Source organism: Pan troglodytes, chromosome 2 (genome assembly GCF_028858775.2).
Source record: "Pan troglodytes isolate AG18354 chromosome 2, NHGRI_mPanTro3-v2.0_pri, whole genome shotgun sequence".
NCBI lineage: Eukaryota > Metazoa > Chordata > Mammalia > Primates > Hominidae > Pan > Pan troglodytes.
In genome coordinates, this window is record NC_086015.1 from 27,624,062 (window position 1) to 27,640,160 (window position 16,099).

Genomic DNA, 16,099 nt, shown 5'->3' on the forward strand with positions numbered 1-16,099 from the left:
CTGCTGAACGCATTCCTACCAGAAACACCCTTCACCCTGGGTAAGCCTAGCCTCCCACCAATTCAGGCTTCTCTTTTTCTTATCCTCTCTCTTGTCTCTGTTCTTCACTTTCCCCCTCCAATTTCTCATGCAGAGCAGAGTAATTCTGTCTCTTTGATACTTGAACTCCTGCCAACACTCAGCTCTCAAGGTCCCACCTTCAACCCCAAGTTAAAGTGGCTTATCAAGTTGTTTTTCCAAAACAAACACTATTCTCTCCTTAAGAGGAATTCTGGTGCCAGGTGGTAAGATAAAAATTTCAGGGCCAGACACAGTGACTCATGCCTGTAATCCCAGCACTTTGGAAGACTGAGTCAAGAGGATTGTTTGAGGCCAGGAATTCGAGACCCCATCTCTACAAAAAAATAAAATAAAAGAATTAGCCAGGCATGGTGGTGCACACCTGTGTTCCCAGCTACTTGGGAGACTGACGCAGGAGAATAACCTGAGCCCAGGAGGTCAAGGCTGCAGTAACCTGTCTTGGCCCACTGTACTCCAGCCTAAGTGATAGAGTAAGACCCTGTACAAAAAATAAGAGCCAATGATAGGGAAAGAAAGAAAGAAGAAAGAACGGAAGAGAAAGAAAGAAAAGAAAGAAAGAAAGGAAAGGAAGGAAGAAAGAAGGAAGGAAGGGAAAGAAAGAGAGAGAGGGAGGGAGGGAAAGAAAGAGAAAGAAAAGAGAGAAGAAAGAAAGAAAAAAGAGAGAGAAAGAAAGACAGAAAGAAAAGGAAGGAAGGAAGGGAAAGAAAGAGAGAGAGAGAGAAAGAAAAGAAAGAAGAAGAAAGAAAGAAAAAAGTGGAAGGAAGGAAGGAGGGAGGAAGGAAAGGGAGGGAGGGAGGGAGGAAGGGAAGGAGGGAAGGAGAGGAAGGGAGGGGAAGGGAGGGGAGGGGAGGAGAGGAGAAAGGAAGCTGGGCGTGGTGGCTCATGCCTGTAATCCCAGCACTTTGGAAGGCGGAGGAGGGCGGATCACCTGAGGTCAGCAGTTCGAGACCAGCCTGGCCAACATCGTGAAACCCCGTCTCTACGAAAAATACAAACACTAGCTAGGCGTGATGGTGGGTGCCTGTAACCCCAGCTACTTAGGAGGCTGAGGCAGGAGAATTGCTTGAACCGGGAGGCGGAGGTTGCAGTGAGCTGAGATCGTGCCATTGCACCCAAGCCTGGGCAACAAGAAATAAACTCCGTCTCAAAAAAAAAGAAAGAAAGAAAGAAAGAAAGAAAAAGAAAAAGAGAAAGAAAGAGAAAGAATTTCAGCTCATTGTGCACATGCACACACATACCCATGTACACTACAATTGTTCTCTGGGGTAGGTTACTTATCTACCTCCCTAACGTGTGAACTACCTTAGAACTAAGACCATGCCTCTTTTTGTGTACCTCAATTTTATTATTAATTATTTCAAACATACAGCAAACTATCAATAATGATATAATACTCAAAAACACAGCACAGGGATTTAACAATGTTAGCGTTTTACCATATTTGCTTTGAGTTGTATTTTAAGGAACAGTTTATACCAGATAATAATAACCACAATAATGCTAACATAGAGTATTGAACACATGCCAGCTGCTCTTCTAAATGCTTCACATGTATTAACCTCTTTTAAACCTCACAAAATCTGTGAAATAGATATTAATGTTGGCTCCACTGATAGGCAAGGAACCTGGAGCACAGAGATGTTAAGTAACTTGCCCAAAATCACACAGCTAATGAGTTTTGGGGTTTTCTTTGCGGGGGGGCGGGACAGAGTTTTACTCTGTCACACAGTCTGGAGTGTGGTGGTGCAATCACAGCTCACTGCAGCCTGGACCTCCGGGGCTCAAGCAATCCTCCTGCCTCAGCCTCTCAAGTAGCTGTGACTGCAGGTGCACACCACCACGCTTGGCTAATTTATAAATTTTTTGTAGAGATGGGTCTCACTATATTGCCCAACTGGTCTCAAACTCCTGGGCTCAAGCAATCCTCCTGTTTCAGCTTCCCAAACTGCTGGGATTACAGGCATGAGCCACTGTGCCTGGCTTAAAATATCTTTAATTTCCCTTGTCTTGCGGCTTTTCACCAAGAAGAGGCCTAGATCTTTCTTTTATTAGTTTTCTGTCGCTGCATAACAACTTATCCCAACACAAAATGGCTTAAATCAATAAGGATTCAGGGAGCTGGCACTGTCGGGAGGTCCATTCACTTCGGTGTCTGGCAGTTGATGCTGGCTGTGGCCTGGGTCCCCAGCCTGGGCTTCCCTCTGACACGGTGGCTGGGTTCCAAGGACAAGTGACCCAGAGAGACAGAGAGTCAAGCAGAAGCCGAGTTGCTTTTATGACCTCAGAAGTCACATATCGTATCACTTCCACCGCATCTGATGGGTCAAGGCAGTTACAAAAGTCTGCCTGGGTTCAAGGGGAGGGAGCATAGACCCTACCTCTCGATGGAGAGGCGTCAGTTTACATCGTGAGGAAAGTGGGTGGGATGGGATATGCACTCAGTCTATCACAGATCCTGAAAAACAGGCAGCCTAATAGGTCCTCTTTCCTGGAGAAGAGTTGATTCTTTCTAACCAATTGGATTCTTCTAGAATGTATGAGAATGGCCTTAACCAATGTGTCCACTATGAAAGCAGAGCAGGAGCAAAAGTTACGGTGCTTTTCAACTTTTGTATAGCTAGTACCATGCTTTTTTCTTTACTTGCTCAAATATTATCAGCCCTTAAAACATGGAATATACAAGCAGTCTTAAAAATCTAGCCAAGTGGCTGGGGGCAGTGGCTCACACCTGTAATCCCAGCACTTTGGGAGGCTGAGGGAGGTGGATCATTTGAGGGACAAGTTCGAGGCCAGCCTGGCCAGCATGGTGAAGCCCTGTCTCTACTAAAAATACAAAAAATTAGCCGGGTGTGGTGGTACATGCCTGTAATCCCAGCTACTCAGGGGGCTGAGGCAGGAGAATTGCTTGAACCTGGGAGGCTGAGGTTGCAGTGAGCCGAGATCAGGCCACTGCACTCCAGCCTGGGCGATGGTGTGAGACTCCGTCTCAGAAGGAAAAAAAAAAATCTAGCCAAGTCTCGTTTTCTAAACGTCTAGCGTGTTTTTCCCTCCAGTGGCGTGGGTCAGGGCCTCCCCTGCTTCACTTTGTCTCGTGAACCCTTAACCTACAGGCCAGTCAGGGCCCTGAGGTGTATTGGCATCAGCTTCATCCACAGTTTCATCAATAAACTCCTGTAACTCAGAGCAGATTTGACAAAGGTCTGGGGTGCTACATTATCCCTGCATATGTGTGGACAGACCTATTGTCTGGCTGGTTTATATTCCTGGGATGAAGCATATGTAACTCATACCTTGAAGAAATAAAGGCAATTTCCTATTTGACAGTTCAAAAGACTTATTCTCCTTGTCCTGATAGAAAATATCTACTTCCCAGAACTGAGCAAGAAAACGTAATAAAGTGGAAAAGCCTCTTGAAGAAGAGGTTATGACATTTTTGCTTTGAAAGAGAATGGCAGGTCGCTTTTAATGGCCACCTCACACGCGTGGTGTTCTGAGAAAGTGGCGGTAAATCGAGGAAACCCTTAATGTTTTCTTCCGTGTAACCAGAGAAAGTGCTGAGCGTACCGAGTGGCAGATTATCACCTGCTAAGGTTTTCAATCTCATGTGTGTGCGCAGAGCACCAAGGCTCCCAGCAATTTCCGTCCTATCTGGAGCTGTGCATAGAGTGAGGGGGAGATGGCACTGTCTATTACAGAGAGCCTCCTTGTTTCTTTGTTATCAAAGAAAATAAGCCTTCTCCCCATTCCCTGTGACCACTTGTTTTCCATTGTCACTACATAAGTAGCTCTGCGGTTTCAGCCATCATTTTCCTAAGGAGTGAGTTATTTAAGTTCTCTAATTTAATCATCCTAAGATTATCTTCCTACCTCAATTTAATAAAGGAAATTAAAATGTGTTTTCTTTTTGTTAGTATCCTTAACTGCCATCTGCTTAAAAATGTGGATATAATCAGCCACTGGAAAGTATGAGAAACAGATCATGTTTACGAAGAAGTTTCTCTCTTTTTAAAAAGCATGTGAATAAAATTTTAAAATCCCCATGAGGAAAAAAAAATCTGCCAGAATTTTGAGTTGAAAGAGATTTCATTTCATAGCAAAAACTGGTAATGTAAAATGATCTTTCCAAATATAAACCCACAGCTTCCTGGTAATTGTGTTAGTTTTAAGACAAATAAGGTATTTTTTCTAATTCAGTGTTTTCCAAAAACCCTTTTTGCAGTCTGACTGGGAGCAATCAATGGAACTAAATTCATGCCACCTGTTCCCATTGGTTTTCAATCCTATGTATCTGGAAAATTGCTCTAGTCATCTGTCCCCAGGATGAATGATTCTGAAACCATAAATACTCTTTTTATTTTTGAGTAAGAGACATTAAGATTTTTAAACTACTTGGAAGATTGACAATTAATTTCTTTTTTCTTCAAGGAAAACATACACTGATGTTTTTAAACAGCCTCATTGAGATATAATTGAGTAGGCAATTTATTTATTTAATGTATATAATTCACATTTTTTATATATTCACAGAGTTGTGCAACCCCCACAACCACCCACTTTTAGAACATTTTTGTCTCTCAAAAAAAAGCAACAAAATCAACAAAAAACCAGCCCTATACCCATTAGCAATCATTCCCATGCCTACAGTAACTCCCAGGCCTGAGCAGACATTAATCTACTTTGTGTCTCTGTTGATTTGTCTTTTATGGACATTTCATATAAAAGGACTTATACAATATGTGATATTTTGGGACTGGCTTACTTTACTTAGCATAATGTTTTTGAGGCTCATCCAACTTACAGTCTCTATCAGTACTTCTACTTCATTGCTTTTTATTGACAAATAATATTCTATTATTCAGATATACTACATTTTCTTTATTCATCGGTTGATAAATGTCTAGATTGATTCCACTTTTTAATTATTATGAATAGTGCTGCTACAGGCATTCATGTTCAAGCTTGTGTGTGGACATATGTTTTCAGTTCACTTGGGTATATACCTATGAGTGGAATTGCTAGGTCATATGGTAATTCTATATTTAACTTTTTTGAGGAACTGCCAGACTGCTTTTCACAAGGCTACACCGTTTTACAATTCCACTAGCAGTGCATGAGTGTTCCAATTTCTCCATATACTCACCAATACTTGTTAGAGTCTGTATTTTTTACTATAGTCATCCTAGTGGGTATAAAGTGGTATCTTGTACTTTTGATTTGCGTTTCCCTAGTGACTAATGATATTTAGCATATTTTCATGGGCTAATTGGCATTCTATATATCTTATTTGGAAAGATGTCTACTCAAATACTTTGCCCAATTTTTTAATTGGGTGTTTTTTTTGTTTTTTGTTTTTGAGACGGGGTCTCGCTCTGACACCCAGGCTGGAGTGCTCGGCTCACTGCATCCTCCGCCTCCCGGACTCAAGCGATTTTCCTGCCTCAGCCTCCCAAGTAGCTGGGACTACAGGTGCCCGCCACCACGCCCAGTTAATTTTTTTTGTATTTTGTTGTAGAGACTGGATTTCACTGTGTTAGCCAGGATGGTCTCGATCTCCTGACCTCATGATCCGCCCGCCTCGGCCTCCCACAGTGCTGGGATTACAGCATGAGCCACCGCACCTGGCTAATTGGGTTGTTTTTTTAATTCTCAAGAGTTTTTTATATAATATGGAAGCACATCCTTTATCAGACATATGATTTGCTAATATTTTCTCTTGTTCTGTAGATTGGCATTTCACTTTCTTGATAATGTCCTTCCATGCATAAAAGTGTTCAATTTTGATGTAGTCCAATTTTATCTATGCTTTCTTTTGTTTCTTATAATTCGGGTATTTAAGAAATCTCATCTAAGAGTTTTATAGTTTAGTTTTTTTGTTCGTTTGTTTGTTTTTTCAGACAGAGTCTCACTCTGTCACCCAGGCTGGAGTGCAGTGGCATGATCCCGGGTCACTGCAATCTCTGCCTCCAGGGTTCAAATGATTCTCCTGCCTCAGCCTCCCTAGTAGCTGGCATTACAGGTGCCTGACACCACACCCAGCTAATTTTTGTGTTTTTAGTAGAGATGGGGTTTCACCATGTTGGTCAGCCTCGTCTTGAACTCCTGACCTCAAATGATCCGCCCTCCTCCGCCTCCAAAAGTGCTGGGATTACAGGCAAGAGCCACTGCACCCAGTGAGTTTTATAGTTTTAACTCTTGCATTTAGCTCTCCAATACATTTGGAGTAAATGTTTGCATATGATATGAAATGCATTCTTTTGCATAAGGGTATCCAGTTGTTCCAGCACCATTTGTTGAAAAGATTATTCTTTTTCCACTGAATTGTCATGGCACCCTGGTAGAAAACCAACTGACGATAAATGTAAAGCTTTGTTTCTGGATTCTCAATTCTATTCCATTGACCTCTGTGACTATGTCTATGTCAGTACCACACTGTATTGATTACTATAACTTTTTTTAATTTATTTTTTATTTATTTTTTTTTTTGAGACAAAGTCTTGCTGTGTCACCCAGGCTGGAGTGCAGTTGGCATGGTCACAGCTCACTGCAGCCTCTGTCTTCCTGGCTCATGCGATCCTCCCACCTCAGCTTCCTGAGTACCTGGAACCACAGGTGCGTGCCACCACACCTGGCTAATTTTTTAATTTTTGTTGTTGTTGTTGTTTTGGTTTTTTTTTTTTTGTAGAGATGAGGGCCACCCTATGTTGCCTGGTATGGTCTCGAACTCCTGGACTCAAACAATCCTCCCACCTTGGCCTCCCAAAGTGCTGGGGTTACAGGCATGAGCCACAGCAACTGCCCTGATCACTGTAACTTTGGTAGCAAGTTTTGAAATCAGGAAATGTGAGTCCTCCAACTTTGATCTTCTTTTCCAAGGTTGTTTTGTCTATTCTGGGTCCCTTGCATTTTCATGAGAATTTTAGGATAAGTATATCAATTTCTACCACAGACCAGCTGGGATTATGATAGAGACTGTGTTGAATCCATAAATCCATTTGGGGAATGCTGCCATTTTAGTGATATTGAATCTTCCAAGCAATGATTTATACCATTCTAATGCATTTATTGAGGACTTTTAAATTTATTTCAGCAATATTTTATAGTTTTAAGTGTATAAATTGTGTATTTTTATTAAATTTATGCCTATTTTATTCTTTTTGATGCTACTATCAATTGAATTATTTTAATTTCCTTTTTGCAATATTTCTTTTTAGTGAGTAAAAATAAAATTGACTTTTGAATGTTAATCTTATATCCTGTTACCTTGATGAGCTTGTTTACTAGTTCTATTAGTTTTTTAGTAGATTCTTTGGGATTTTTTATATAAAAGATCATGTCATCTGTAAAAAGAGGTTGTTTTAATTCTTCCTTTCTACTATGGATGCTTTATTCTATTAATAGTGTGTATTACATTAATTGATTTCTGACTGTAAACTCACCTTGTATTCCTGGTATAAATCCCACTTGCTCATGGTATATAAACCTCCTTATATGTTGCTGTATTTTGTTTGCCAGTATTTTATGTTTGTATTTTTGAGAATTTTTGTATTCATAAGGGATGTTGGTCCTTTTTTCTTTTCTTGTAATGTCTTTGATTTTGGTATCAGGGTAAATACTAGCCTCAAAGTATGAGTTGGAAAGTGTATCAGTGAAGCCACTTGGACTTGAGTTTTCTTTTACAGGAAGTTTGAAAATTACTAATTTGATCTCTTTACCGGATATAGGTCGATTCAGATTTTCTACTTCTCTAATCAGTTTCAGTAGTACATGTCTTTCTGTGAATTTTCCATCTCATCTAAATTATCTGCTTTTTTTGGCATGCAGCCCGTAGTATGCCCTTATAATCCCTTGTATTTCTGTAAAGTCAGCAGTAGTGTCTCCTCTTTCATTTCTGATTCTAGCAATTTGAGCCTTCTCTCTTTTTCTCTTGGTCTATCTAGCTAAAGCTTTGTCATTTTTGTCCATCTTTTCAATAATCAACTTTGGTTTTACTGATTGTCTCTATTGTTTTCCTACTTTTTATTTTATTTTATTAATTTCTACTCTAATTTTTATTCTTTTCTTCCTTCTACTTGCTTCAGTTTAGTTTGCTCTTCTTTTGCCAGAGTCTTAGGGGAGAAGTTTAGGTTACTGATTGGAGATCATTCCTCTTTGTTAACATAGGCATTTATAGCTATAAAATTCCCTCTCAGCACTACTTTAGCTGTATCCCATAAGTTTTGGTATGCCGTGTCTTTATTTTCATTTAGCTCTAAGTACTTTCTGACTTCCTTTGGATTTCTCTGCCAGTTCAAATTTACTGTTGAACCCCTTTATAAATTTTTCATTTCTGTTTGTACTTTCTATGTTCAGAATTTCTATTTGGTTCTTTTTAATAGTTTCTCTTTATTGATATTTTCTTTGTTGTTTGTTTGTTTTGTTTTGTTTTGTTTTGTTTTTTTGAGACAGGATCTCACTCTGTTGCCCAGGCTGGACTGCGGTGACGTGATCTCGGCTCACTGCAACCTCTGCCTCCCAGGTTCAAGTGATTCTTCTGCCTCAGCCTACCAAGTAGCTAGGATTACAGGTGCCCACTACCACGCCTGGCTAATTTTTGTATTTTTAGTAGAGACAGTGTTTCACCATGTTGGCCAGGCTGGTCTTGAATTCCTGACCTCAATTGATCCGCCTGCCTTGGCCTTCCAAAGTGCTGGGATTACAGGCATGAGCCACTGTGCCTGGCGTTTTCTTTCTTTTGTTTTTTAACTGGCACTTGTGAACATTTCTAGCTATTTTCTTCTGATAAGACATTGCTATCATATCTTCCTTTAATTTTCTGAGAAGGGTTTTTTTTAGTTCTTTGAGCATGCTTAGAATAGCTGTTTTATTTTTATATTTTATTTTATTTATTTATTTATTTGACAGAGTCTTGCTCTGTCACCCAGGCTGGAGTGCAGTGGCGCAATCTCGGCTCACTGCAACCTCCGCCTCCCGGGTTCACGCCATTCTCCTGCCTCAGCCTCCCGAGTAGTTGGGACTACAGGTGCCCGCCACCACGCCTGGCTAATTTTTTGATTTTTAGTAGAGACGGGGTTTCACCATGTTAGCCAGGAAGCTATCGATCAGAATGGCTGTTTTGAAGCCTTGTCTACTAGGTCCACTATCTGGACCCCTTCAAAGGCAGTTTCTATTGCTGGCTTTTTTTTTTCTTGTGTATGGGTCACACTTTCTTATTTTTTTGTTTGGTTTTGTTTTTGCATGCCTGGCATTTTTTTGTTGAAAACTAAATATTTTAGGTAATATTTTGTAGCAACTGTGGATACTGACGCCACTGCTAGGGGTGGTGATGGTTATTGTTTGCTGGGGTTTATTTATTTGCTTAGCGACTTGACTAAAGTAATCCTGCAAAGTTTGTGTCCCTTGCAGTGTGCAGCGTCTGACATTCAACCTCAGATTTCTCTGACCTTGTTATTCTCTTTTAGCCTGGCCACTTAGGCTAGGAATCACTTCTGGCAGGTCACCTTCTTATTGTTCATATGTTGTATTTAAGCCTGCTTAGCAGTTAGATGTTTATTGTTGGAAATGTGTGTGGCTTGAAGGTTGCTAGCCCAGTTGTGGGGGAAGGGGTTACCTTTTTCTCTCATGTTCTATTATCTTAGAGCTCTGTGGTCACTCCTCTGATCACACCCTGGAAGGGTACAGCCTTGGACATGTATACAGTCTTCCAGACTGCCAGGGAAGACTGCAATATTATTATTTACTTTATTTTTATTTGTTTATTTTTTGAGACAGGGTCTCATTCTGTCACCCAGGCTGAGTGCATAGCTCACTACAGCCTCAACCTCAAGGCTCAAGTGATCCTCCCACCTTAGCCTCCCTAGTACCTGGGACTACAGATGTGCACCACCACACTCAGCTAATTTTTAAATTTTTATTTTTAGAGATGGGGTCTTGCTTTGTTGCCCAGGCTGGTCTCCAACTCCTTGCTTCAAGTGATCGTCCTGCCTCAGCCTCCCAAAGTGCTGGGATTACGGGCATCAGCCATCATGCCCGGCCTCTTTGTCATCTTGGTTTGCCTTTCCCCTGGGACAGAACCTGTGCAAGACTGCAAGGAGCTGGGGTCAGGGACCCACTTTTCCCAGAGTGATGAATGCCCAGATTTGCAAGTAGGTACTGGGGTGGCAGCTGTGGCAGCTGTGGATAAGCCTGTTCTTCTTGGCTTGTCCGTTGCAGCATGGAACCTCCCTACTACTAGTGAGTGAGCTGGGTGGGGGTGACAGGGGCCCCAGTATTCTCAGCCTGCTTCACCTGGAGTAGAACTTCTACCCTACAATCAAGGGAGGCAAGATAGAGCAAGGGAGTTGGTACTGCCTAGAATAGAGCTTCTGCAACACAGGGCTGGGGGCAGGAGGGGTGAAACCATACCCTCAGACTGGCAGGTGGAAAGGGGGGGTGAAAAGAGAGCCCCCATCATCTTGGCCACACCTGCCCAGAGTGGAGGGTGCAGAATGGGTAGCACTTCCATTAACACTGAGCTAGGGGTGCAGAGGGTAAGGAAGCAGGAGGTGGCTCAACTGCCACAGACCCTTCCTACGAAGGTTTAATATATTTTTTAAGGGACTTTTTCTTTGTTTCCTGTACATCCTTTGAACAATTTCCAGGGGCTTTAAATTATTGCCTTTTTATTATTTTCACCACTTGAGTTGTTTTGCTGGAGAGAGGGTCTGCTGAGCTTACTTCACCATTCTGAATGTCCTGTCCTACACAGATGGTTTCTTTAACCTCCATATTTGATTGGATTGATGGTCTTTTGACTGCTCCATTTGGGAGGAATGAAAGCTAAGAAAGTCATTAAGGGCCAAAAGATGGGAAGTAATGACTTGTGGATGTTGCCTGCAAATAGCAGTTGCTTAATGCAAACTCTGGTTGCTTCTTAAAATTTTAAATGATGTCATATTTTCTCCACTCCACCCTCAAAAGTTATCAAAACAGAATGCTGGCAGCTCACTTTCATTTCATATCACAAATAAGTGACACACAGTATTTTCAAGTTGGAAGGAGACATCAAACAAATGAGGAAATAAGTCCCAAGAGGACAGGACTTGCTATTCTAGTTTTCCAATTTTTGTAGGAAATAGGAAGTGGTAGTCAAACAACAAATGATGTCTTTAAAATGGTATTTTCAAATCGAGTACTGTTTCTGGATAGCACAAACTATTTACAACTCAGCAGGGTCATAGCAGGCTTTATATTCTCCAAAGAATGCATTTTCTTTCCTGAGACAGAGGGCCCTAGACAAAGAGCTGAATCAAGACATTCCTTCACAACAGCAACAATTTGAAAGTTCAGTTCAAATACAATTTGAAATCTAAAGAACTCAGATGTAACATTTTAAAATAGAAAGATAATTCTCTACTTAAAAAGTTATCATGTCAGTTTTTTTTTAAAAAAAAAACATATTAAGAAATATTTCTTTTTTCTTTTTTCTTTTTATTTTTTTTTAAGATGGAGTTTCACTCTTGTTTCCCAGGCTGGAGTGCAATGGTGCGATCCTGGCCTGACCTCCAGTGATCTGCCAGCCTCAGCCTCTCAAAGTGCTGGGATTACAGGCATGAGCCACCATGCCCATCTATTTTTTGTATTTTTAGTAGAGACGGGGTTTCACCATGTTGGCCAGGCTGATCTCAAACTCCTGACCTCAAGTGTTCTGCCTGCCTCGGCCTCCCAAAGTGCTGGGATTATAGGCATGAGCCACGGAGCCCAGCCAATATTTTAATTTAAAAAATTGTTTTAAATTTAAATCACTTCATGAATTTGCATGTTATCCTTGCATGGGGGCCATGCTAATCTTTCATTTATTCCAATTCTAGTGTATGTGCTGCCGAAGCAAGCACTCTAAATTTTGTCTTACCACAATCCTTTGAAGTAGAAAGTAGTAATAGTATTAGTACTAATAGTGGAAGTTGGGAGACTTGGGTTTTAGTTTTACCTCTTTCAGTTATTGTCTCTAAACCTTGGGGAAAAATCATTTAATCTTCTTGTGCCTCAGTTTTCCCAGAAGCTACACCCTTAGCATCCTGTGGTATTCTAGAACACTATTACTTCTAAATGTTTTGCAGAATGCTATTAAGCATTAGGAGTGGTAGAGTATTCACACCTTCATTTTGGAGGTGAGGAAACCAGACCATCTGCATATTTACTGATTTGGCCAGTATCAGACAGCCAGGGAGCAGGAGATCCAGGGCTTGAACCCAGGTTTCTCCAGGCAAATCTGTGCTCTAGACACAGAGTGAAAGTCAATGGGCTCTAACACACACAGATTACCAAGGTGTTCCAGGAGCTACAAGATGAACAAAACAAGGCCTCATCCTCAGGGCTTTTCCATGCTGCCTTCTGGCCCTTCCTACTCCTTCCTATTGTACGTAGTGTCTACTCCACCACGAGACTTGTCTCAGCATTGACGTCAAGAATATAACAGCCTCTCTTGATGTCTACCAATGCTTTGCCTCGACATAAGTCATTCAGTTTCTCTGTGCCTTGGTTTTCACTTGAAAAAACAAAACAAAACAAAAAAACTTTCCAACTGCAATACGATGCAGCAAAGCCCAGCTGACTGCATAACGAATGTGAAACTTTAAAGTGCAGGAATGGAGTATGGTACCTGTTTCTAGTGACACCGTTTCTCCAAAGCATCTCTATGTAACCATGGTTTTCATATCCTCATAAATATACTACGACATAGCACACCGGGAGTATAGTTATGACAAAAATTTCCCATGTAATAAAGGTTGTCTTGGCGGGGCATGGTGGCTCATGCCTGTAATCCCAGCACTTTGGGAGGCCAAGGCAGATGGATCATGAGGTCAGCAGGTCAAGACTATCCTGGCCAACATGGTGAAACACCGACTCTACCAAAAATACAAAAATTAGCTGGGTGTGGTGGTGTGCGCCTGTAATCCCGGTTACTCAGGAGGCTGAGGCAGGAGAATCGCTTGAACTCAAGAGGTGGAGGTTGCAGTGAGTCAAGAAAATGCCATTGCACTCCAACCTGAGCGGCAGAGCAAGACTCCATCTCAATAAATAAATAAATAAAGGTTGTGTCCAGTCTTTGTCTATATAGCTTGCACCTCCTGTATGAAGAATAACTCTTTGCTATAGAAATTTCACATAATAACATGTAAGTTAAGAATGAAGCCAGTAGGACAAGAGAAGAAGTGAACTATAAGAGATCTCCCACACAGCTTTGTTCTACAGTGCCATTCGTGTCTCTTTTCCACGAAGGCAAGCATTTCATTCCCTCACACTGAGATGAGCACAGTGATTGAAACCTTGGATAACACATAGGAAGCTCAGGGGAGAGATGAACTGGGAAGAGGTGTTTCAGTGATCTACTGCTACATAACAAATCACCCCCAAAACTTAGTGGCTTAAGCAATGATGATTAGTTCTCATTATTCTGTGGTCCCAACTGGGTCACTCTTTTGACTCTAAGCAGCTGCTGGCTGGGCTGAGCTGTTGGCTGGGACATCTTTGTTATCCTCCACAGGGCCTCCCCACAAGGCAACCTGGGCTTCTCGACAGCATGGTGGTCTCACCGTTTCAACAGGGCAGAAGTGGAAGCTGCCCGGCCTCCTAAGGGCTAACCTGGCACAGCATCACTTCCACTACATTCTATTGGTCAAAGCAAGACACAAAAAGCTGGGGACAATGGTGTGCACCTGAGGTCCCAGTTACTCAGGAGATTGAGGCAGGAAGATCGGGAGTTCAAGCCCAACTTGGGCAGTGTAGTGAGACCCTGTCTCTAAAAACTCAAAAAAAAAAAAAAAAGCAGGCCTCAAAAGTAACTCAGATTCGAGAGGAGGTGAGGGTAAATAGGCCCCACCTCTAGATGGGAAAAATGATGTACTCATTCAAAAATGGATGGATTGGTGTAGCCATCTTTTTTTTTTCTTTGAGACAGAGCCTCCCTTTGTCCACCAGGCCAGAGTGCAGTGGTGCGATCATGACTCTCTTCATCTTTGGCAGCAACCTACCACATAGGGGGTTATAGAAGAGGAGACTTGTAACTTCTATGTGGTCACTTCAGACCTGCAGAGCAGGCAGGTGAGGTGAAAGAGGCTGTTTGAGAGTCCGAGCCTGTTGTAGAGAGATCAGTCCAGTGGTCCAGGTTCAGCGAGGAAATGATCTGGTAGTAGTTCTTCTGGAAGCATTCTTCTTTGGAAATTCTACAGGTAAGGCTTGTCCGTATTCCCACTTCTCTCACCTCTGGGGAGGAATGGGGAGTTGGGTAGGGCTGATGGAGCTTGTAGAAGGTGTTAGGGACTGAATCCTCTTCCTCCGAAAATTCATATGTTGAAGTCTTAATCCACAATACCTCAGAATGTGACTGTATTTGGAGGTAGGGTCTTCAAAGAGGTAATTAATTTAAAATGATGCTGTTAGCGTGGGCCCTGGTCCAATATGACTAGTGTCCTTCTAAGAAGAGGCGATTAAGACACACAGAGATGTTGGGGGAGTAAGACAAGCATGGGAAGATACAGCAAGAGGGTTGCCATCTGCAGGCCAAGGACAGGGGCCTCAGCGGAAACCCAACCTGCTGGCACCTTCATCTTGGGCTTCCAGCCTCCAGAACCGTGAAAAATAAACTTCTGTTGTTGAAGCCACCCAGTCCGTAGTATTTCACTATGGCAGCCCAAGCCGATGGATGCAAAGGAGAAAGGCCTCAGCCTGAAGGGTCCGATAGAACCAAAGCCCATGTGGAAGTGGGAAGGCCTGAAACAACAGGAGGATGGTCCAAGCCTCTGCAAATCCAAGGTGCCTGGTAGTGGGTTTGGACATAGTGACATGTCCCCAGGGTTCTGAAGCCAGGACAGCAAGAGAATCCTCCAGAGATCACAAGCCACAGACTCAGCCCCAGGCATGTCTTGTTGACCCCACTGTGTTTTTAAAGAAATTGTAATTCATCTCCACTATTTAAGCATCAGAAGTTTTTATTCTTTTAAAAACATTAGGATTTCCAGCTTCTCTTGAACAATTAGAAGACCTCGCTACCCTGGCCTCGCCTGCCTCTGTGGGTACAGGGCTGGGGCTGGTTTTTTTTTTGTTTTTTGTTTTTTGTTTTGCATTTGAATATCCATCGTCAAATGAGTGTTTCCCAGACAGGAGTTTAGTGAATAAGAAGTGGGAAGGAGACAAGTACATTCTATCAAATTGCATCACTTTGGGGATTGAAGGTCTTTATGGTAATTTATGTCTTGTCATTACAGTGAAAAGAGCGTGATTCACCAGCTCTACTTGGTTCATTGTGATTTACAGTGGAGGAAGTTATGTAATTAGCCATATCCAGAAGAGGTAGAAGCCTCCAATATCCCAGGTAGGGCCTTTAAAGGGTTTTTGTGATCTTAAACTGAGTTTTTATAGGTGTTTCTATTTCCGGAAGGCATTGGAAAGAGCTGTAAGTGTACGCCTGTGTTCCAATTGCTTCTCAATTGACACTCTTCGATATGCATTGGCGGCCTGTGCGTTCCTACTTCAGTGTAATGAAAAATCTTATTATAATTTGCACATCAAACAAGAGGGGACTGGTTACTCTTGCTGGGGGAGCCTTGACTGAGTTTCTAGGCTTTTGAGAAACTCACAAACACTCTCAGTTGTTAATGTTCTTTGTACATAATATTTCAGACAGAATTAGCAACAGAATTACTGCTCTGATCTGTTTGCCTTTCTTTATTCCAAGATATTTTGCATATTTTAAAGAGGATTCTCTCCGTGTTCTCAGGTTAAATTAGTTGCTCAGAGAAGCTGCAGTCTTTTTCCTGGCACTGGGTATTTGAGCTCCGCTTGGGGCGGCTGATTCTGGAAGACTGTTCTCACCTGAACCTCATCAGGGCACCACGGCAAGACCTCTCAACTAGGCTGCATGGAACACTCTAGGGTCTTTGTTCCCCTCTCCTCCACCCCGCCTCACCCCCAAATCCTTCTCTTTTAGTGACCCCTTCTCGCAGCCATGCAACCTCCACAGATACCCTCCCTACCGCCACCC

General features: G+C 42.1%; 1 non-coding gene across 1 annotated transcript; it reads right to left on the bottom strand.

Moving 5' to 3' along the window:
• Positions 1-11,847: 11,847 nt before the first annotated feature.
• On the bottom strand, positions 11,848-11,951 carry LOC112208770 (U6 spliceosomal RNA). Its single transcript, XR_002943342.1, has one exon. It is a non-coding gene; the product is annotated as a U6 spliceosomal RNA (small nuclear RNA).
• Between the last annotated feature and the right edge of the window lie 4,148 nt (positions 11,952-16,099).